Here is a 25,147-nt window from a genome sequence, read left to right as displayed (position 1 = left end):
ATCTATGATTAGTTCCTGAATTGTGAATTTCTGCTAAAAGTTTCCTAACTGGGGAAGCTTCCACCACCTCTCTCCTGATAGTGTCCCCATTATAACAGATCTTGTCATAGGATTCTTTTTTGCCCTGAAACCTATTAATATTACTGTATTCCAAAGTCCCTTTTCTTATAGTATCTGAGCTCCAAGCTGCATGATCTTCAAGTATGGTAACCTCCTTATTACCAATTAAATCACCAAATGTAGACCACCAAGAGTGGTTTCTGATGGGAATATTCTTCCCTCTAAAGGGCAGTGGAAGAGGTGATGCAGAATTTCAGTGATTCAGCAAACTAAATTCAAAGCTTGTGAAACTTTAGATTTTAAACACATTGCCTATATATAGGAAAATAACAGACATGTCAGGTGAAGCAGGGGTGAACGGTAAGTGTACCCAGAAGGTTGAATGTGTCCATAAAGGTTACAATGAGCACATGATGTTTGTAGGGGAACACGTGAAAAAGGTGTGGTAGGAAAAAAAAAGCCGAGGGAAAGGGTTTATGAATACCAATCATGAGTGCTATACTGAATAGTGCTGCCCAGTGCTAGAACAGGTCAGAAAGTAGAATGAGGCTAATGCCTGGCATGAACTGAAGTTGTCGTATGATGCCATAGCAGAGAAAACGCTGATGCCAAAGGCTGAACCTGCCAAATCACAAAGCTCCCACACCCACCACGTGACACATTCAGAGTCAGAACAATGATTCTTAATGTTGACAGCAAGCAAGGCAGTTGTGCAGGGGAAGGAAAATATGTGGATTTGCACACTGGCTGAAGCTTATAAGTTGTAGTGTGAAACACCAGACTATCATACTTACCTGTCCTGGTCACAAGCAACTGAGACAGAGATCTAACAAATTTGCAAAATCCCTTTGGTGTTGTTCTGTGTGGCATAACAGCTGAATAACTGTCTGCTAAGCACACTCCTGTGCATCTTTAAAATGTTGTACACCCACCCCCACTGTGATACCTGATGGGAAAACCAGTGCTCAGAGCTGTCTGCTGAGGCATACGCACGTAGCCTGGGCTGATACAACCACGTAATTCATTGCTTGCTTGTATTTTGTATGGAAAACAAGAAGTCTTGGTATGAAGAATATTGTTGAGAAAAAATTCTCAACCAGTTTAAACTGGTGGAGCACTGCTAAAAGCAAAGAAACTAAACCAAGTTGAATGAGGGTACATCTGGCCTGCAGTCAAATGAGCAGGGGAAAAAAAAAAGGAAACAGAAATATGGGTATGCTGGTGAAAGAGCCACTAAACCCTAGTCAGTTATTATTACAAGAGATTAAAGTGACAGTCGACAAGCTGTATGCTAGACATTAGCCTTATAGAACAGTGCACATCTGTTAGTGGAAGTAGGTTAGTAGAAAAGAAAGGAAAAGAAATGTAGATAGGTGGATAGAAATGCAGAGAAGAGCTCATTCAAACACACTTCAGCCCCTTAGTCCCTAGTGAGAAACTCACTACCTCTCAGATGAATACCGTAGTATTGCAGCTCTGGATTCAGGAATTGCCTTCTCAGTGGCCTCATGCACTCTCAGCCCTCCAGAGGAGTGACTTGTGCTTTCCAGTCAGAGAGCTGGAAGGTTCTAATTTATGGCCAGAAGACACCACATTGTCATTTGTCAAATTCAACCCAACCCAATACTTTTTTTTTTTTTAAAGACTTAGCTCTTTTTGTATTATTCTGGGGAAACTGAGTTTGCAAGAAAATTTGCTTTCATCCCATTGCTGAAGCAATTAAAGCAGAGTCCAAAACATTCTCTTGACTACTTTTTCATTAAGAGAAAAAGGGAGCTTTCCATGTTCCTCAGCCCTCACCCAGGGATATGTCTGCTAAACACAGTGTGAGCAGAGAAGATGGAGAACTGCTCCACAGGACTGTCCCCTCCTTTCTCTTGAAGGTATCAGGGGAACAATGGTATGCAGAGGAAGAGTGGATGAACTAAATTCATGCTCCATCTTTTTCACACAGTGTCTTTTGCTAGGGATGTGGAGGAGTTCTTCATGCTGTGACTTAGACAATCCAGACTTCCTTCGGAAGGGCTGAAGAGAGCATTTAGGAGGGAAGATGGACTTTAACCAGAGGTCATCCCATTTATGTGCTGTCCTCTCTCTGGATAGACAGTATATTGCCAGTCTTATCCGTAATGTGCTCGTGAGTTGTGTTGTAGGAGTATGTGTCTTGTTTACTAGTTCAACTGTTTTCTGATCCAAAGATATCATATGTTGCTGTCAAGTATTTTTAGTCTGAGCTTCTTAATATCCAGTTTACTTTGCAGTCTTGGTTTCTTCAACTAAAAATAGCTCCAAGACAACAGTAACTTTCAGGTGGTTCCACTTGTTGGATTAGACATGATTTGTTAAAAAAAGTAGTAGCATGTGATTGTTGTACGGTGCTTTCATTCCAGAAGGATCTTGGAGAGATTTACTAGCCTGCACTGAGTCTTACCACCTGCTGCTGTGGTACAGCAAGTGCTCCTCTGTGACACAGCATTCCTCTTCTTCAAGGACTGTCAGAGGACATTATCTTTGCTGGTTCAGAGAGTTTTTCTTGTAGGTTTTTTTGTTTTGTTTTGTTTTGGTTGGTTGGTTGATTTTTGTTTTGTTGTTTTTGAGTTTTGTGTTTGGTTGGGGTTTTTTTGGAAGGCAGAATGAGGTAAATTAGAATTTGGCCCAAACAGTAAAGTGGAATAAACCTCCATTTGAGAAAGATCATGGAGGCTTTCTTCACACCCCTCCAAAAGGTCAGAATCTCTGTAGTATGATCGCTTGGTAAGGTGACACCTGCAGGTGTACAGCACTTCTCCCATCTTCCTGTGATATCCGAACAGAAGTGACTCAGAAGGGAGGAGCTCTGTCTGCACTGAATCACCATTGCTTTCTATATTTGTCCTACAAATTTAAAAGCCAAATTCTGTTAAAAATTGTGTTTAACCTGTAAGATCCTAGCCCTGAAGGCTACTGCTTCAAAACTGTGCAGCAGGTCGTTTTTTTGTTGTTTTGTTTTGCAGTACGAGTGGAAGTTTGAGCATGTTACCACTTGAGCAGTGGGAGTTTCATCAATCTAGCATCTACATACTCATTGCTGCAACCCAGTGAGGTTTCTAAGCATTCTTATGGCCTTTATTGTCCTCAGTTGGAAAAGGCGTGACTTTTGCCTTTAAAAAGAAGTAAAAAAACTCAACCAACCAAACTTAGGCTTTGTCATGAGAATAAAAATAGTACTGTTTGGCTGGTTCATCGTGTTTGTCCCTTAGTCTTAAGTTTCACGGTTCATATAAGGTGTGAGTTTATGAAGTAGGACACAGAAGACGTGTCGTGCTCTAATGCCTCCATTTTCACCTCTGGAAAGGACCTTTTCTAAGAAACTACAGCCGTGAGTGTGTTAACAGTGCTGTAGAAAACATATCACATCCTTTAGTTAGCCATGTAAAAGGATGAAATCAGATTTAACTCTACTGAAGAATTCTCATGGCTTTGAAAAACAGACCCTGTGAACATGAAACAACCAAAATTTTATACTAATTGCACATAAGGATCAGGTACAGTGCTTGGATTTCCTAAGTAACAAAATGTAGACTATATTTTCAGACATAAGATAAGCATCCTGCCTACCCAATTAGCATTTATCAGGGTCTGTTAATTTTCACTGAGGTTTATTAATTCTTTTTAAAATTGGAGTCCAAGCAGTAATTTCTCTGAGATTTGTTCATTTTACCAAGATCTGTTATGGAGTACAGCAAAGTGAGGCAAGCAAGAATCAGCCCACTTGCTGAACTGATCTTGCACGTTGCCTTTCCACTAGGAACTGCAAGTAGGTTGCCATGCACTGTTTCCCTAGGGGATTGGAAAAAAGGTAAGAATATTAGATCTGCTGCAGGAGGGTGTCTGGGACATTAGTGAGGTCTACACAAAAATGGTTTGCTGTCTGATTTGTACATATTCTGCCATTTGAATAAACCCAGACTAAGCAGGATTGCCTCACTTCAAAGCACAATAGTCATTTAGGGGCATAAAATGTGATATCATTAAATCAAAATTAGGAGAAGAAATTGGGTTCCTGGACACTGATGAACAGGATTTTGCTATACTGGCTTGCTGTTTACTGTAATACACAGAATGTCATGCATTCCATATTAAAAGCAGGTGTACGAAATGAAATAATGACACACCAAAATCTTCGTATTAAAGCATATTTTTTTTAACTTCCCTGGGAAAATCCTTGGTTATTTCAGCCTATCAACTATTTCCTTGGTACTTATTTTTCTCCTTTCATCTTTGAAACTCAATAAGGAAATAAAATACCAACATAAATAAATGAAGAAGAAGGTTTCTCAACACCAATAAGCTAGACAAAAGAAACAGAACACTAGAGAATGTTTACTTATTCATGACATCTTCATGAATGCCATTCTTTGGAGGGAATGGGAGATTTTTGTTCATGTTTGACTCTCAAGAGTGTTAACAGGTTTTATTAAAATGGGGTAAGGGGGCAGTTAGCTTGAGAGAAATAGACACCCTAAATGCAACCATGTTAGAAGTTCATGTGAAATACTAGTGAGTAAGAAGAATCATTTAAAGTTTATATTATATGAGTGGGGATGGAAATGTATTTTCATAGTCTTTTTTAAGGGGAGGAAAGGCTGCATAGCTGTGTGGACGTACATTTTGTTCTGGGGGATTTGTTCTGTTCTCTTACCTATTCTGTAACAGAGTCCTGTGTAAGTTTAGTAGTTTGGTCTGTGCTGTCAGCCTAATAGGCATCTTCTTAAACATGTGAAAAGGCTCCCTGAAAATAACAAAATTCCTTCTAACGAATTCAGTACATGCATGAGTGTTTTCAAGATTTCAGAGTATCTCTGTGGTTCAGATACATACTGCCTGTCTCTCTTTGGGACTGTTTTGAGTTAGCATGTAGTACAGGCAGTTTTGGCTTGGGCTTTCTTTGTACTGCTGTGACCCTGAATGTGTCAGGAAAACAGTCCTAAAAGTGAAATTCAGTCATTATGCAAGACTTTTCTCATCTGACTTACTGAGAAGTGACAGAGAAGTATGAGAAGACAGAAGCAGGGAAAAACAACCCCCTGGATGGGCAAGGTTATAAATTAAAATTTTAGATCAGCTCTCAACACATGAAATTTCTCAGAGCCCCATTTTTGCAATATGCTGTGTAACTTCTCTTACCACAGAAGTTTAGGGACTCAGCTTGTGTCTAGCCATCTTAAAGTCTGCATGTAGCAAAAACACCATTCCTCAAATCAGACTCAAGAATACAGTCACTAGAGCCTGTTTGCTGTTTGTATGGTCTGTCTAATGTAATTTCAAGTTATTTGATAACAGTTCTTAAAATGCTGGCAGTTTCCAAGCTGTTAGGCAAATGAGGCTTAGAAGAATTAACACACATATATATATATATATATATATGTAGGTATATATATATATATATATATATATGGCACAATACAGAGCAATATATGGGCTTTTCGTTAAGTGATTTTTTGATAGAAATTTTTCTATCCCCAGGGCTCCTTTGCATTTATTTACATTTTCATTATTCTTTTTGAAACAGCATGTGCATTAGAAAACAAATGTCAGATAACTCTGCATTGCAGAGTTGTCACCCCATTTAACAAACAACCACGTTGGGAATGGGTGTACCCTCCCAATGTAACCATAAAACAGCTCAGGTTTTATTAACTCCTTACTCATGCACGAGGGGGATGTGAAATTATTCTTTAATATAGGACAAGTCTGGTAGCATTTAATTTTACCAGGAATATTAGCTTTAAAACACTGTATTAATAAAGAAGATAATATTATGCCAAAAATCCATCTGTAGGCTCCCAGAGCAGCCTGGGCTAAAGGGCTGCTACTGCTGCTGCTGTGAGTGCCAAAGTGGGTGAGAGGTCCTTAGTTTCCTTTGCTCTCTTTGCTGTCCCCAGAAGGTGACTTGTGCCAGGAGGGTCTTGAAAGCTAAAGATCAGAGGGAGAATAGTCATGTCATCTCCAAGTACTTTGTTACTGATTTCCTAACTTACCTTATTTCAGCTATACCTCCTTTGCTAGTGTGAATTTCTTGCGTCGAAATAGAGAAGAAAAAAAAACCCCAAAGCTTGCACGTCACAGGCTGCCTGAGCATTTCCTTTGGTTTTGGTTGTGTGCCTGTCTTGCATAAACAGAGCTCTCTTCTCCAAAATATCACATGAAAATTATAATAAATAAATAAATGAATAAATAAATAAATAAATCTGCACTGGAGAGGAACCTCAATCTAAAGCCTCACATCCAAATTGTCACAGGTAACTGTGAAGGGACAACTTAATTGTTAATATTAACAATTTAATAGTTGATGGAAGACTGGCAAGATCAGGCACACTGGGAGTTACAAAGGCTGATTTCATGCAGAGCCCTGATTTTTACATCAGTGTCTAAAAAAGGTGGCAGCTCCCACTGAAGCATCTCTCTTGACTGGGGCAATCATAAACATGTGCTTTTTTGCCTCTTGCCCCAGTGCTAACACAGATTCTTGCACAGCGGATGGGACAATGAACTAACTTTTCTAACAGTCATGGCATGGAAAGGATTGCTTCTCTGTGCCGAATAACTGTTTTCATGAAACTTGTACAGTCTTAACTATCTCTGAGGACTGACTTCCTTTGCTGCATTTGGTTGACATTGCCAATGGATTTGTTAGTCTTTAAGGAAGGGAAAGAAATATCTGAACTGACAACATACCTTTGAAGCCACTGTTTAAAAAAAACCCCAGGGAAGTAAAAACAGAGGGGAAATGTAGTAGACCTGTCCTGGAAATGCCCTCATTTGGCAATGGACAAGACTGGTGTTTGAAACTATTTTTAAAATGTTGGTTTACCTACTTAAGGAAAAAAAAAACCAACTGAAAAAGAAAGCAAGCTCAGACAACCCCTTAGTATCTTTGAGCTCCATGAAGTGCAAACAAGCTCATGATACCCTCTGAGATATCTACAACCCATCAAAGACTCAACCCACAAAGCATAGCATTTGCAAAACTCCAAGGAGGGTGATGTGGTCATGTTTGGCAAGTCCAGTGCTTATACATAGACGTGACTTGGACATTTCCACCATGTACCACATGTAGGACCTAATTTCTGTGATTGACATGGCCAGGAGTGTATTTTGCAGGTGCGGTCTGGCAAAGTGTCAGCACCTTTTATTTTCTGTTTTTGCTTAGTGTGGACACAAGGATCAGCCAGAACTGCCTGTTGAAAACAACAGGGGGTTTTGTGGCATCATTTTTTTCTCGCCTTGCTTTCAGCTGATGTTGGTGGTGAAGAGATCAGTTTAATATTTGATTCAGAGCCCATGAAATTTCTCAGGGTAGCAGAAGTTCTCTCTGTACTCAGGAGGCAGGAGAGCAGTAAGAAGATGGGAAAACAATGGACTCGCATTTCAAGTTCTTAATAGTTTTTTAACTGGTGTAAAATACTATTGAAAAAGGAACTTAATCTAAAATACTCGGACATTACTTTCATTGTCTTACACTTTGTATGTAGGAACATGTTTAATACAAACAAGCAAACAAGAAAAGCCTGACAACTTTTTGCCATTGTTGGGAACATGGGAAGGCCATTGCTGATTAGAAGCAAAACTACATCCAGGAAATATTTGTTGCCATGGTGACCATATTTCATTGATTCCTTTTTCTGCTGTACAATCTTATTTAATTAATTCAGCTATTTATAAATAGCTTCCTGTGGGGCCAAAACTAGTGGCTGCAAAGTAAAGTGTCAAACACTTTGGATGTGCAGTTCAGTATGGACAGATGGAGACCCACTTCAGCAAAGCAGTTAATGTGAGCACTTGGTTTTAAGCATTGAATCTCATTCTGCAGAATTCTGTGTGTGCTTAAACTCACACATGTGCTGAAATAGTATGCTGCAGCTGACAGCAGATAAAGAACATTTCTATTTTAAACTGTGTGTTTTGTTTTGATCTAACTTTCATAAACTTCAGTAGAAATAAGTCCTTAAGTAGTTACACCATTAGTCATACTAAGGAGGGGCCATTTGCTTACTTGGCTGTTGCTGTGAGCATTAGAGAAAATACGAGCATATACACCTTTCATGGTTTCATGTTCCTTCCACTAATCCCTAGCCTCTGTGAGTCCTCCTCTGCAGCCCTCTTCTCCTTATTTTTGTTTATACTAGTGCTAAGGAAATGGTTGAAACAATTGCCTAAGTGTGCAGATTGAGTATGCAGCATGTGTCATCAATCTCCAATAGTTTGGATCGCTTCAGAAGGAAATTCTCTTGAAAGCTTTATCATAGTCAGGTGCCAAAACTCTTGCAGCTACTCTTCATTGTTTGCTTAGAATATGAATTCCTCATCCTTTGACTCTGTGTTGTCCCAAGTATTAATTCTGCTTATAAATGCAATCACATGGTCAGTTTGGAAGAGAAAGAGGAAAGAAGAAAAGGTTAAAAATTGACCATCTCTGCTGCTTTTCAGATGTTTTATCCCCTCCAGTAAAGCATGGCATTATGCAACTGGTTCTCTCCACATGTGGCACATCAGGGGGCATTAGCATGTAGTCCAGCAACAGGATAGCGAGGGAGAGGTTAAACTGGAGGAACAGAAAGGGAAAAGTCCAGAAGCAGCTTAAAAATTACACTGACACAAATTGCCATCTGTAAAGACAAATAATTAGAATTCAGACCATAGTTTGCATCAGGCATTTGACACCTTTCCTACCCTTCTGCACAAAGACTTTCCTAAAATATGGCATTTGCATTGTAAATCTGTTTTTGTCTGCCTCAGAATCCAGATGACATCTCTGCAGAAAAAGTTTGGGGTTTTTTTTAATGCTCAGCTTCCCTGGGGTGCCAGTCTCACTTTTCCCCCCAGAAATTACATGGTCTTTGTTATTTTCTTAGACTTAGCCCTTGGACTCCAGGTACCTCAGACTGCATATAAAGAGAGGACAAGGTCTTCAGAATTCACTCTTTCACGTGCTCTGTGAATCCACAGGAAACAGTCAAGACATCCTGAGGCTATATCTGAAAGCATCCCATGGGAACACCTGTATCTGCAAGCATCCGTCTTGAAGCTGTGCCACTGGACAGGAGCAAGGTCTCTTCCTGGAACACTTATTTTGGAATATTCATGAGCTAAGGAGGCCTGGTATCTACTTTCCTTACTTTGCAATGCATGTTTGTGGGCAGCTTGCCCTCCACTGTACCCTGCTGAAGTATTCTAGGATGTGTTGCTATAGTACTCTTCCATGGAGGGGCTTTTCAATGAGGAACAGCAGTCTTCCCAGAGCTGGGGTTAAAGCTAGGCAAGGAGGAGTGCCAAAGGTCTCTATGTCCTGGTCCTCCTGTCTTATGGGAACAGGGGCAACAGTGTCTCCCACAGCAGTAAGCTTTCTGGAATAGTTATCTGGTAATTGTGAGCTTTTCTGTTCAGCAGTCCCCACTGTAGTTTCCTCTCAGTACAGTTGCTTTTTGGGAGATTGTTCAAATAAATAAGAAGTGTCTCGGATTTTAACCCTGTAAGTTCATCTCTTAGAGCAGTGATGTCACCTCAAACAAAGGCTTTTGTTCTGATGCTGTATTTATCAGAGATTTGGAACTTTTACATCCCAAAACAATGCAATTAGTGAAAGGAAAAGCCCTCTTCTATGCATTTCATGACACCTCCGGGTAAGGAGGGCCATTTGTCAGGAGCTGAAACAGGCAAAATGAGATCAAGGAGTCAGGGACAGGCATTCCTCTGCCTTGTCAAAACTAGAAAAGGATATGCAGGAGAACCCCTCGGAGGAGGACCCAGACAATCACAGAGGGATTAGTCTGTGATATACTGTACAAGGTAACCAGAGCTGAACCTGGCAACACGCAGGCCCATGAAGCTCCAGCGCTCTGTGTGCAAGGGGCTGTTGTCCATCAGCTCCAGCATGACCCTGCGCAAGCTGTTATCACAGCTGTTGGAAACTGTTATGTCAGTGTACCCTTTCGATCTCTTCAGGAATAGAAGATGCTGTGCTCTTTTGGATTTTTTAATGCCCTGCTTAGTCTGGATTACAAGTTAGTGAGATGTTGATAATTTTAACTGTGTACTGTACAGGTCTATTTGTTTGTATTCCTGGGACATGCTTTTTGTTTCTGGCAAACACTTCCAGAGGAAGTCTGTGCAGAAAAGAGCTGGAATAACTTCTCTTTCCTTGCATCTTTATCTTATTCTTCTGCTAAACATTGCCATGTTTTCACTGTACTCTTTTAAAAGAAACTTCTCTGTATAAAATTTCCTTTTGGTACTGTGTCATTTTTTTTCCCACTAATTTTGTAAGAGACAGTGTCAGGTTGGATTTTACCTTTATAACAAGTGCACTACAACTTGTTTCTGCTTTCAAACTTTCACAAATCCACTGTAATGCCAATTCTACAATTGTATCCCCTGCTTTTCTACCCCTGCTGTTGTTTGATTTTCAGAGAGAAAGGGAGAAGCTAAATATTTATACAAGGGAAACTGCATTTACATAATAAATAAACAGAAAAAGCGGAGAAATAATCCCCTCTCTGCTCTTTAAGTTTCAGTAACACTGCATGTAGGCTGTTTCAAAGAGAAGTTCTACCCTCATGCCAGCTTTGGCAGACATCCCTTTAACTGCTTGTACTCCTTTTAGACTCCTTTGCATAAAAGAAAAAATCTCATTGTGTCTCCGAAATTCAATATGATATGGAAACCAGATAGGTTGGTTTGGTTTTTTTTTTTTTAAATGAATGTCTTCTGCCTAACTTTAGTATGGCAAGGGAATTTGATTATCACTTGTTGACAGGTATGCAGGTCATGTCAAGTGTTTCTGACATGTCTATTTTAAGTTAAGCTACAATTTGTATTTTGATTATGGCAGAGTAAAAATACTTGGACAACAGATAGTCTTTGCCTGTGAATGAAAATTGGAATATGCAAGTTATGGTCAGACAGGCTTCTATTAGGGAGATGAGGCTTTGATTGGGTCACTGCCCAGATGTGCTAATTAAAAATAAAGAAAGAAACAAAACTCCATACCACCCTCCCTCGTGTTACTTTGAAAGAGAAAACCATGATCACAGCAACATAGGAGAAATAACATGAAATCACTTGCGAAAGACAACTGGAGATTTTCCTCTTGCCCATTTTAGTCAAGTGATAAAGTACCCATCTCCTTCTGCTTAACCGTCTGTTTTATTCCACAAGCCTGCATTTCTGCAGCATTGCAAGATGTTTGAAGTGTTAAATACCCTGTGGGTCCTGGCTCCTTTGGCTCGCAGCAGTAACTAACTCGGTGACAGCCAGCAGCTGAGACCCAGAACGAAGCTGGGGTGTGGTCAGGAGCAGGGATCCCCGCTGGGTTGCCGGCATGCTGAAATCAGTTGGCCTCCTTCACGCCTCTGGGACTTGGCAGTGACGGCATCACTGCACAGCCCTCTGCAAGCCCCCAGGTCTGAAATAGGGATTGTGTCTCTCTGTGTGGGGTCTGTAATGTTAGGAGCAAAATAGAGGGCCCAGTTAGAGGCCATTTATCCGTGCCAGTATTTGGGGTCACGGGCTCACCAGAAGTAGAGTCACAATTTGGCGAACAAGGGCATTAGGTTTAAGAGTAGACCTCAGTAGAACAGAAGTGTTGCTTTCCAAGCAGTTGTCATGTCAAGTCTGGAAGCAAAGAGTGTGTTGGTCACTATTCAGCTCTCTCTTTTTGGAAGCAGACTGGTTCTTGGAAGAAAAAAGTTGTCAGAGGATGTGAATGTTTCTGAAGACAGCGATGCTGAAATTTTGCTGGATTCAGTGTCTGTTTGGTCTTTATCCAGCTCTGAGCTCAAAGGCAACACTTGTGATAATACATTTTCTTCACCATAGAGACAAATGCACCTCCTGAGGGAAAAACAGTTGCTTTGACATTTCAGGCTGGGAAACCTGTCCTTGACACATGCGCAGGCCCTGATACATGGTGTCTTGGCTTCGCATGCTTATGACTGTCTGGGAGGTTGGCACTGTCCCTGTTCAAAGGCAGTGGCATGCCAGCACCACAGTGGTGAGGTCCCCAGCGGAGATGTTTGCACTGGGAAGGCAGCGGAGCATGGCAAATATCATCTCTGTCACGGGAGATGATGTTCTCTGCATTAGCCATGGCGTTGTGCACTTGCTCACATGTGGTAACGTATTTACATTAGCAAAAGCTCCAATGAGATGAGGAAAAAAGAAATGGAGCTTATGTTATGTTGTGGCTGCCAGCAGTCACAAACTGCACTGTGGCAGGAAGCTGAGTGTAAGAATCAACTGTGTTTTCAGACTTCGTCTAGGAGCTGCAGTCTTGATTTGCAGAGCTGCCAAAGTCCCGCAGTACTCATACTTTCAGCTGGATGGGGGACTAGTCATTCTGGAAATCTGTCCAAGGGATTTAAAATCAAGCCCCTGGCTAGTAACAGTACTGTATCACTAAATATTGGTGAGGAAAAGATAGAACAGAAAAAGCAGAGAAAAAGTGACTGGGCAGAGAGGTGACTATGCTGGAGCATAACTCATTAATATAAGTGATAAAGTGAAGCACCAATATGGGGAACATTCCTATTCTACAGTATTACTACTGTGGTTCTGCAGCCATAGTCACCGTCTCATAACACTGGCTGGCCAAGACTATGTAAAAACTCAACCCAAAAAAACATCCTCTTGGCTCAGTGAAGGTGATGAGGCTCTGATAGTTATGGAGAATTCAATATAGTCAGCTTTACTGCCTGTTTGTGCTTCTTCACCGCTATAATTCTCCTTCAGCAGAATTAGGGCTTACTGACTAGCTGATTACAAAGCTGAGGTTATAGGCCCATAAAAACAGAGGACACTGAGAGATAATCTCTACATGTGACAGTAAGATGAGCAATCAGGTCCAAACACAAACCATGCCATTAGTATTACTTACTTTTAAAGTGCCATTATCCCTGCATTGTTCTCTCTCATTAACAGTTAGTCATTCAGGCCCTTAAGAACTTTAATACAATAATCCCTACAAGCTCATCAGGCAAATCTCACACGGTTGTGATGTTCCATGCAAGATTTATAAGGCGGAACTGGCTGGATGTGAATGTGGGAGTAACGGTCCATAAGCAAATGTAACATAAAAAGAAGTCAGCCAGGAAAGCAGCCTACTGAACTCAGAAAGCCTGCCTGTAGTGGAAGATGCTGTTATTTCAAAAGGGCTCACATCTTTTTAGTGTGGAAGGGAGTAATTTTGTCACAGGAGAAGAAGCAACTGCATAATGTCCATGGTATTTACACACCGGTCAATGAAAGACAGTCCCTGGTTTTGAAATCATGTAGCTGTGTGCATTTTCTATTTGAATGCTGTATTAGGAGAGCCTGTGCTCCTGCACTCCCTCCCCCTTCTTTTCCTTCTTTTCAGCAAAAAGAGACCTCACCAACAAAGAGAAAATAGATTGAAAGCTCTTGCATCCAGGCTCTTTCAAGCAAAGCTTGAGAGAGACTTTGGCACATAATGTCTCTAACATTATGTTCACTGCCCTTAGAAAGCAATAACCAAATGCATTCTGCTGGCAGTGAGCAAGTGCAGTGATTTCAACACAGATGAGAGAAGAGAGGACAAAGAAAGAATATGCTTAGAGCATCCCTTTCACTATGAACCTAGGGGCCAACTGGAGTGTTTACAAAACTCTAAGGCCAGCCAGCAGGGAGTTGCAATAATCTAATTTTAATTATGTGACAAAAGCATGAAGAATCATTTCAAGGGCTAACAGAAGAAAATGGTTGCAGCCTGCCAATATTCCTTAGATGGTAAAAGAAGACAAGTTAGCTCACAGAATTTAGTTGTTTCTCAAAAGACTAAATGGGATCTATCACAACTCCCAGCCTGTCGTTGTTAGAGAACAAATTCGTTGCCAGAAAAAGGCTTTAGAAGTTAAAGAAAGGTCCCAAGAGGCATCTAGGCAGAACAATAATACCTATGCTCCTCTCTTATTAAATAAAAGATACACTCTACCAGCAAGAAAAAAAGTCCTGTAATCATGTTAAACTGCCTAATACGGAATGCTGTGTATGCATGTCACTAGGTATAAATTGATACACCTTCAGTATGAGTGCTCCAGGATCACACTAATAAAAAAGCTGTTTTGTTGTCCCAAAGCAAAGCACAGTTAATAAAAGGAAAGGGAAGGAGAGGGAAAGGGAAAAAGGAAGAAAAGAGAAAGGGAAAGGGAAAGAGGAAGGGGAAGGGGAAGGGGAAGAGGAAGGGGAAGGGAAAGGAAAGAGAAAGGGCCCAAATCTTCCTGCTTTGCACACATCCCAGCCCTTTGGCAGAAAAGGAGTGTTGCCTCCTGACAATAACAGAACAGAGAGTTCACAGCAATGAGCCAAATAATTTTGATTCCACTGAGTTGATGGTCATAGTGAAAATGGGGGAAAACAAGTGACATTTCATGCTATCAGATGAACCCATAGGTACTTATTTTAGGATTTTCTTCTTCTTTCTGGATGAAGACTGAATCCCAACACTTAATACAAGATTATCCTTAATTTTATTTTTCAGTAATACTTTATGCTCTCCTGACTCTCTTAATCTGGTGTTGCATAGGGATTTCATGCTTTGGTTTTATTATTGCTTGAGACATCTCATAGTGAACAAAATTTCAGTCTTTTGCAAAGGAATTACTGGAAATACTGCATTTTTCAAGCAATTCACATTCAATAATTTAACAGTCACTGGGGCTTCATGGGAACTTTCACATAATGGCATAGCTTGTTTCAGAGCTTAGTGACACGCTTGAGATATTCTCCTTGCCACAGCATCACTTCGATGATAGTGCTACATAGGATGCCAAAAAGTGCAGGTTGCCTGGTTTTGCTTCCACTCTTCATTATTCCATTAAGTGAAGTAACATGCTGATAAATAAGTGCATGGCTTTCAAGTTCAAGAAATGTTTTTAAACGTTAAAATCTGTAGTTAAAGTACCTTATCATAATTCAGAGCAATTGTCGCTTGAAATAGGAGCATACTGCAATAATATGTATATGTAAGTAAATGCACAGTATGTGTGTGTTGTCACTGTTTTAGCATAGTTTTGATAACATCTGGGTCTACAGTTTTGCAAGAGAGAGTGTATCATGGAAATAGGATTTGTCTCCTGAATAGCCAGTGGAAAAGCAGGTGAAAGTGATATAGTATTGATTGTGCATGTCCTCAAAATTAGTGTGTTTCTCTCCATAGAATCAATTAGATCTCTCTGTAGAGTAACTTTTTAATGAAAACCTCTACACAAATAAAAATGATGACTAATAAGGCATGATACAAATCATTATTAATAAAGTAACAAACTTAAAACTTTTCTCTGCTAATATCCTATGCTCTTCTCTTTTTAAAAATGGTCTCAGTGATACTCATTACTAAATTGAACCTCAGAGTAATTATTCACAAGAATACTGCCAGCAGATATTGTCATGTGCAAATTACTTTTTCCCATTATGTGACGGTGATGTTCTTGTTCTTGATCAATATTGTCATTCAGATTTGCATAACTTGCATAACTTTTCTGTCAATTTAGCCACTTTTCCTTGGGATTTCCTACCAACAGTAAGTGCCTTTGGCTGAGGTTAATAGTGCTATTTTGCATTTCTCTGGAGTAAAATTTAAGGTGTGATATCAGCATTCCTTTGCTTATTTTCAGCCTTTCCCTGGCAGACATCTTGCATACACTTTGAAAAAAAGGCTGCTGTCTGTCACATGTTAACATGTACTGCCATCACACCTTGAATCAGGACCAGCTTCAGGCACAGATAAGGCAATCTCCTGTGCCCAGTAGTCTGTCCTCCTCAGTGACTGCCTACAGTACCTGTGCTGGAGGAGGTGAGAATGAGCTATTTGCCACTCTGTGCTGTGTCAGCATCAATTCTTGTTACTGGTGACTGAAGGTGTCAGGGCAGGAAAGGGTACAAGGTGAACAAAGCAATAATTACTGTTGTGAGGGCTGGGAATGGCTCTTCCTTGCAGCCCAAGTCACTGATGCTTCTCTTGAGAGGTGCTGCTGGGGCTATTGAGAAATGTAGCATGATGCTACACTGAGTTTTAAAATGTAAGTTAAATTGTTTTTGAAGCTAGATGACAACCATTAGCCTGCTGATACTTGAGTTCAGCTAAGTGCCAGCTTTGCATGAGTAAATGAAACCATTTTTTGAGTCTTTATAACCAAGCTGTTCCTGCCTCCTTGGAGCATACGCTAGGGATAAAGTCAGACTGATGAATACTGGGCAAATCATTGGATGAACTTAGAAAGCATGTTAGAAAAGGGAAGAGTGGGGGAAAAATTCAGAGAAGAATTTGGGGTTGTCATCAGCTTTCTGGTGATGTAGATGTTTGCATAAAGGTTTATGACTAACTGCTGATATGAATAATTCTTCAAATATCTCTCATGCAAACATTATATACTCTACAGTTATTTTCTTAGTAATCTGGTGAGGGAAATCTGCAGTTTCTGGAAAACTGAAGCCATTTGCCATGAAACTAGCAAAATAGGGTAGGTCTTGATAAATAGACCAGACAGGGAAAAACAAGGAAGGGTGAGGCCTTAGAACAACTGTCATTTTTGAAACAGTACGGTTTAATTTTTCATTTTAGAAGTGACTCTCTTTCATTTTTACAATTAAATTTAAAATGTAGGTTCTTGAAGCTAGATTAAATAACTCTGTATGCAACCCATAGGATTTTTTTTCTCTTATTTGATGCAGAGCCTGAAGTGAAAAGTCCATTATTCAATCAGTTCCAAAGGGTGTGAGTTTCAGAAGCCAGAGCAGGTTACTGAGATGGGAGAGCAGGGCAGAGTGAAGGGAGTGATAAGCTCAGCACTAGCTGTTCGTTGACATTACAAAGATTGTTTTTGTCAAGGGAAGAGGTAAAAATATTCCCTCTCCTTTTCTATTTTTGTTCTTTAAAGGAAGCTGAAGTTCACACTGGCATTCCCAAATTCTTAAAAGCTATACTTCAGCATTCCCCTCTCCCTCCAAGTTACCCTAAGAATCACGAGGTTGTTTCCTAACAATATGATTTTGTCCCTCCAACAAGGTAACTTTTTCTCCAACTGGAAAAATGCCTGGAACCCAAACCAGCTGCCTTAAGAAAATTTCTCCCCTTTGGACACATTGTGAGTTTTCTAAAGTTAGGGATCATTTACATCATTGGAAATCTTCAACCATCAAGGAAGCCCAGAGACTCTGTGGACTGTCAGCTGTGAGAAAGCCGTGGTGTTTCTGTAAGAAGACAAGGTGCAATGCATTATCCATAGTTAAAAAGAAAGGTCTTAGTTTGACTAGTGGGATACTGTGGACTTAAGAGATTCCTAGTAAAAATCTTCAAAAAGAGTAGGTATTGTTTTAAACCATTAGACAAAGAAGTATGTACGAACATCTAAGAATGTATCTAAGAAAGTGGCCACTGTTATCATTATTATCAGCATTAATTGCACTGAAGCCAAAATGTCATGTAATAAAGCCTAATGTTTCTGCCCTACATAAGGCACACCCACATCTTCACAAAGCACTGACCTGGCATCAGCTTGTCAGCTCGGATTCCAAGAGGGCTATCTGGTAACTTCATGGATTGAATATAAGTACAGAAAGAGTCAAGAAGTTTGCCCGCTGCTCCATCTAGTGCTTGTGTTCAGTATCCTATAGGACCATGAAAAATCTTTTTCTTTTGAAGGCTGATATCTTAGGAGAGGCGCAAATATGCCAAGGAGCAGCTTAATTGCTCGAGAATACTTGCAGTCCACTGACTTCCTAGCTCATGAGGGCTATCTATCAGAAAGTTTTCTCTTTACTGGCCTCTCTTTTTTTTTTTTTTTTGCCTGTCAGCCTGCTGTAGTGAACGAGTGTTGTCAAAGAACAGCTCAATTGCCTTTGCAAAGGGGTGATCTTCCAGGAACTCTTATGGGAAAAGGAATATCATAAAGCATGAGGCTTATCGATTGCTAGAGCTCATGATAAAAACACACTATTTTTGTCAAGCAGCCTGGGTACAGTTTAATGAATTTTGTATTTAATATGACTGTTTGTTAACTAAAGTAGCTCATTTCTAGCAGGTAAGTATTAAATAATGGGAAAATTTTAAGTATTTTGGTAGTATATGAAAATGCATATAATATAAAGGATAGAGGATGGAATATTACATTGGTCAGAAATGTGAGAAAAACATAGTTTCATAAAGACTGTGTCCACTCTAGTAATTTAAAGTGTCAAGGAAGATTTCTGAGTGTAAACAAACTTGTCATGAGTTCACTTGTCAGAACAGCCTCTGGTAGTTGTTACATTGGCCAGCTAGCACTTTCCCAACAGCTCCCAGGCACAATTCAGAAGATACTCTGGATTTAATAGGATGTGTGTTGGCATTGCATACCACTTGACCGCAGGCATGTTTAATTTCCTATTGTAGAGGAAGTCACAGTGTAACAGAGTGTGCTACTGAGAATCTTGATCCTGTGTAGTCCTAGCCTGAGACCTTTGGCTCTGTAATTCCAACTGTAATAGCTAATGTTTCTAGCTCTAGGCATCCAGGGAGTGTAACAGGAAAGGTAATGGCTCTCACAATTAAGTGGGAGTACAACTTCAGAAGGAAGTTTTTAGTGTCAGCAGGACTTTCTACAGTTTGCAGTTCTGCAGCAGGACATTACTCATTTGAATTTTTTTAAATATGACTCCGGTCTAAGCAGCTCTCAGAGATGCCATCACCAATATCACTAGCTGGTTTTAGTGTCTTCCAGAATATAAATAGACTCAAAATAATGGAAGCAGTCTTATCAGTATGCTATAGTTGCCAGGCACTACGTAGTGCCACAGCACACTGAATATTCTCATGTGGAGGAGAGAGAATTTTCCCAGTGCCGTCTTTGCAAATATTTTTCTGAAATAGTTTATGTTTACCTTATTCATTTTCTGTCCTCCCTTTCCTCTCCTCTAAACCAAAACAATTCTTATGCTAAAACTGCCAGACAGGAAGAATGGATCTAGCACCTGCCAGAGGTGTTCAAATATTAAAAATAAGAGATTGCCTGTTAAACATAAAACCCAGAAAGAATGAGAGAAAACAGAATATAAGGGGAGTGGAAAAGTGCTGGTAGAGGGCAAGTTTATTCTCTTCTTTACATGTCAGTCAGGTCTTTATTTCAGAACAAATCACTCCACAAAATAAAATCTCAGGCAGAAGGGTTAATGGGGTAGCTGTGAGTGAGGGCACACAGGGGTCACACACCCGAGTAGGACATTCTAACTTAGCTCTGTCCTCACCCTCTCCAAGATAGTGTCAATCAGCTGGAAACACATCTCCAGAGCTGGCTGCTTCATGGTAAGGAGAGCCTGGGACCAGAGCTTATATATGGTATCTTTGCAGAAGAGCTCCGTTAGTATCCCTGACAAGATGTCTTTATCCTGTGCCTTCCTAATCTGGAAGCTGACAGGAAAACACAGGGAATTCACTGTGCACTGAGTTCCTGCTGTGTGTGATCGATACTGGTTTTGCTTTGTAAAAGTTGCCTCTTTGTTTTATCAAATGCTTCATGTTTTGTTTTGGTTTGCTTTGTTTTGTTTTTCAAAAGGAAGAGGGAAATATTTCTGTTACTACCATTCTGGGAGGGGTTGCACAGCAGAGACTTTTTTATCCTAAAGCATCCTGGTATCTGGCCCTCTCTCCTCAATAATCCTGCCCTTTCCCTATGCCCTCTGCCCCGAAACCTTCCCCTGTGCATTAGACCTGGGAGTCTTACACCAATTGGGATATCTTCAGTAGTTGCTTCTACAGTCACAGAAGTCACATTTCAGAACTTACTGACTCTGCACTGGGAAAACATGGTTTCTCTTGATGTGCTGCCTGAAATAAGAACTTATTGGCTCCTCAAAGGAAACCAGCACTTCTAACAGCAGTTGAAAAGCAGTGGAGCTGTTGTGAAATGTAAAATTAACATTGAAAAACAAAGGCAGGTTGAAGGCTCCTGGTTCAGTTTTTTCATTTACAATCCCTCTATACCCTTAGTACTAGAGTCAGGAATTAAATATAATGTTCTTTATATACAGGAGGTCAGATGACACTATTTATTGACCCTTCCTGGCATTAAGCTTCCTTAACTCATGCCAAAGCATCACACTATGTAGCACAATTGCATCCCCACCATTCAGTAATTTGGCTTGTTCAGAGGTACATGGACAGAGGCAGGCAGCTAAAGCAAAGCTTAAATAAAGCTCTAATTTAGTTCCATCATTCTGGATAATATTAAAAGCAAGCACAGAGCAAGTTAGGAAACAGTGCAGATTCACAAGAGAGAGATCCCAAGAGCTGCTGCAGTGAACTGGCTCAGCACTACAGGCTGTTTATAAAACAGACTTATGCAACATATAACCATTTGGATATTGAGTTCAAACAACTCAAAATCAGAGACATCTCAATTGCTTCCAGGTACTCCTGTCTATTGAATATTAGGGGCTTATTTGAGAATGCTGCTCTTGGTCTAGATGCGTATTTTGTTTCTCCCCAAAGACGTAGGGTGTAGTGATTAACATGTCTTGCTTTTTGTAAGGAAAAATGTTTGTCCCAGAGACATTCTGGTGGTCCAGCAGCAAGGGCTGATATTTTAAGTGGATCATTCTTCTTTGGTGGATAGAGAGCTGCAGTGCAGCAAGGACAGGGAAAAGACTAGTGACTCCCCTGCATACTGGAGAGAAGGCAAACTGGGTCAGAAAGAACAACGTCAGAGGAACAGATGAATAAAATGAGGAAGGGAAGAGAAAGACACAAAATCAAATGTGAAAGGAGAAGAAACACAGACTCATGAAGGGAGGAACTCTGATCACGTCCCACAGGGACCTCCAGCAGCACTTGCACTTGTGCAGGAACAAGCTTGATGGACAAACACCAGCATCAGCCCCAGGCAAAGGGAGAGAACCCTGCGCATTCTCATCATCATAGGATCCTTGTTATCACTTCTCCTTCAGACAGAGGCAAACACCCATCAGAGCAAAACCTGCCCCTGTTTCACGGATTGAATATTTCTGGCCCTTCCCTTGAACTTTTCATCTCACCATCACATGGAGCATTTCCCTTCAATAGAGAAAAAGCTGGGAGAGGGGTGGCTGGTATTGCTTCCTGTGGCAGAGTTGCCTTTGGAGTAAGAGAAAAAGCAAACTCATAGTACATGCATAATTTTACTTCCCTTGAACTTGTCTTTCTGTATTCTCGGAACTCTATTTTTTCCCCCTCTTTTTTCTTCCTAGTGACAGCATGAACGAATAGTTATTCACATCTTTCTTTTAGCTGAGTATCTTAGGAAACTGTGACTGAAAGGCACGGTGGTATAAATACCGTGCACACGGCATATTCTCCCCTTCCAGTTCAAAAACTCATAGGAAAAAAAGTAAAAGCAAGAACAAACAAACACCTCCCCACTGGCAGTGCCGGGGTGGAGAGCGCGTCCGGGGCCGGGAGGGAGTTCCGTGGGGCAGGGTGACCTCTGCTGGGGCACCTTGTACTGGTATTCCAGAGAAAATCCCTGTGCAGGAGCAGCAGGCAAGTTGCACCGAACCCTCTGCTCAGAGGAGCTTGACTACGTGTTACATCATCGTGCACCGACCATTTCTTCATCATGTGTGAGCAGGAGGCTCCAAAAGGCCTCCCCACACGCAGTACCTGAGGTAAGGGTTGGATGACTCTCACAAGGCATCTGTGGTTTAGAGCAGGGACTGAAAAGCCATCTTCAAACAGCAAGGGCAGGAATCCTCTGGTCTGCATGTAAGCTGAGCACTGGTGATGCTGATGCTTGTCACACTCAAATGTCTGTAGCTCTTTCAGTTAGAGTTCAGTTTCAGAAAGGGGCTGCCCTCCGGCGAAGCTCAAGGGAGCAAATTCAGGCAAACCACTCCTATGGAAACAGGTCCATGATGGTTGTGTCTGAGGAGGGCAAGTCCTGGCTGGTCTGACCTACTGAGATGCTTTTGCCTCCCCATATCTCAATCCTAGCATGGGAGAAAAGGCATCTTTGCTCAAGTCACCCTTGCCTAGACTTGTGTGTCTCTCCATTCATGACTAGCAGTGAGCCATCAGCACTGACAGGGAGATTAGTGCTTTCTTGCTCAGTTGCTATGGTGCTGTGGGCTCCTACTGCCTACCTGTTGGCTTTTTGACCCGTCAAGTGACAGGGATTAGTGCAAACGTGGTGTGACATAAGTCCATGGTGCTTAGTCATGGGTGCTGTTGAACTGTGCCCTAAGGTCTTTGGTAAGAGACCTATCAGTCAAACAGTAGAAAATTTAATACCTGAAGGAATTTTAAAAGCAGGCACCTGGCACCTATTTGCTGTCCTGCTTTTTTTGTGCAAGCAGTTAGCCATGGCTAGGAGCCCTGCAGTTGTCAGCTATATCTCAGTGTAATTTTATACCCAGGAATATACACAATGTGCTGTTCCTTTGAACTCAGTTGAAACAGCAAGCTGTTTCTTTGCTCAGAAATGTAGCTTTGTTCTCCCTGCTTAGCTATTCTCTTAAGCATCAAGAGACAAGTACAACATCCACTGAAGGTAATGGAAAGACGTGGTTGGTTTTCAGTGGGAGTTAGATCAGTGTTCAGTTAAATACACAATTCAGTAAGGCAGGCTTTAACTGCTTTTCTTATTAATAACACAAAAATTAGTTTACTCAACAGAGAGATTTGGTCTTTATTTTTAAATGATTTCCAAATTCAGAAAATATTTAAGCTGTGTGCCCAGCCAAGAGTTTGTATCTTCTATTGTAGGAAAAGGCTCAGAAACTTACTGTGCCAAAAAGTACAAAATAGTGGGTTTCAGCAGATCCTCCTAACAGAGGCAATAATTAAAGTTGTTATGAATATTGTATAATGAGAAATCCATGCTTTTTTTTTCTGAGATTGCCTTCTGCTGCTTGTACACAGTTTCAGCCTCTTCCAACAAACATCCTAGAAAGACTCAGAATGTTCCTCCCACTGGTCTAATGATGTCAGGCAGGAAACAAAACAATGAAGCATACACACCAGGCTACCTACCTTTCATACCCACCCTGCCAAAAGTTACTACCTGCTCTGGGCTTAAGCTCTTGGATGTACACAGGAGGAAGAATTGTGTGTTTCACTTCTGAAACAAGTCTATGCTCTCCCCAAGTAAAGCTGACAAGCTAGGAAGCTTGTCTTCTTAGTGACTTAGCCTACCAGTTGAACTACACTGTGCCACAGCTTCATCTCAAATCTTTGGTTCCAGGACATTTTTCTGAGGTAGACTGCTATTAGTCTTACACTTGCAAAGGAGCTTTTGTTTCTTGTTGCTTTTTTTCAGAGTATCTTTGCTGCCTAGTTGATTTGAGAGACTAACAATCACAGGTGACACACAGATGAGCCAGGCAGAATGGCATGAATGGTCCTGTTACAGAAAGGCACCTTTCCTGATGCTGGGCATCTCTCTCTGTATCACAGGGTTTATTGGGCTTTGAGCTGCAGGGAGCTGAGATTCTCACCCAAAAAAACAGTGGAAGAAATGACACTGGCTGCAGACAGACCATCGTTTGTCCTTCTGAAATTATGGGAAGGTGCTGGGAGACTATTAGCACTTGAGTAACTTCACTGCAAGGGGAGGCAAATTACACTAACTTGGTGGAACAGTCTGTATGGAGATATGTATAGATGCATACATACACCAGTTTTTATTCCACACCTGGCCAGGTAGCCTTAGCTGTAAGTACCTAAGAAACAAAATTCAGGGAATAGCTTGGGTTAGCTGTGTGGTGAGAATGTACCCGCAGATCTTCTACTTCTCCTATTTGTCAGTTTGTTGGATAATTTTGAACCGAGTAAAGTTTCTCTGTTTCCTAAGATTTTTTTCTCTTTTTTCTATTTCTCCATTGTTCTTTCCCAGCAACAACAGGGTGATTTTTATGTTTTCTTCTCTATTGCTAATAGAATTTTTTCACAAAACCTGCCAATTGGTGCAGGCCTGGAGGTAGGCCTGAAAAAATAGGCTCTTTCTGCTGGGCTGCCTTTCTCAGCTTCTCAGGTGGGATCCCAGCTGCTCAGGAAATGACGAGCTCTTGCTCCTCCCCTTAGTGATTTAGTGCAAGTCTGTCAAGAGAAGAGACAGCAGGAAAGCTTTTTTTATTCCTAAGAGTGATAGTAGAACTGCCATGAGACTGTAAAAACAGGGGCTACCTTTTCATCTATTCTGCAGTGCCTTGTCTATGATTTGAGAGAAGAGCAGTCCTGTGCTGCAGCTGAAATTCCTTGGCTTGGAAAGTGGAAAGGAAGAATGTGTCATCTGTGGCTGAAGGTAAGAAAGTAAAATACCTGGGTAGGAGCAGAGGTGAGCACGGTGTGGGATTGATGAGAGAGGGAGGTGGGCAGAGCCAGTGACTCAAATGGAAGGGGGGATGAAAGTGTTTAGAGATGGATCAGAAGGTGGTGGCAGGGCTGATAGCAGGGAGACTGTGAATGGCACAATTGCTTTACTTGTTTTTTGGAAGAGCTGGCTGTAGTAAATATTTTGTGCCCAATGGAGGTAGGGCTTGGAGGACTCCAAAATCAAGAAACTTACTGACCAAACACATAACTCTATAATAGAAACAGTCATTTCCTTCCAACTGACACACACTTTGTATATCTCCATTGTTTTCTCCACTGTAATTTTGGTACTTGTTCTGTCTTTCCCTCGTATGCTCAGTGCTTGTCAAAGAGATGTTCTTGGGGCCTGTTTTCACCTTACTGTCTGAAGGTATCACCTCTTTGCCAGTCTCTCTGTGCAATAAGTTAAAATTCTTAGGGTCCCACCATGTTCTTCTACTGCCCCAAATCCCTGCTAGTCACAGCTTTTTCCCTTCATGCTCCTGCTTTTGTGTCTTCCTGTGTGTATACAAGGTCTTTCCAACCTTCTGCTCCCTAGGGAAAGGGAATCTTTTCCTGGAGCTATTAAAGAAGTCAGCTAGATTTAATAATACAATAAATTAAATTTGATAGAATCATGGTAATATGTATGTGCTTGAACATAGTGACTGGCTTGTTACTAATTTGCCTCTTCCTGGTTCTTCTCATTTTTTACTTCCAATTAGTGTGTAACAA

This window comes from Manacus candei, unplaced genomic scaffold (assembly GCF_025592945.1).
Source record: "Manacus candei isolate 608988 ecotype Guabito, Panama unplaced genomic scaffold, ASM2559294v1 h1tg000049l, whole genome shotgun sequence".
NCBI classification, from domain to species: domain Eukaryota; kingdom Metazoa; phylum Chordata; class Aves; order Passeriformes; family Pipridae; genus Manacus; species Manacus candei.
This window is presented reverse-complemented; position numbering follows the sequence as displayed.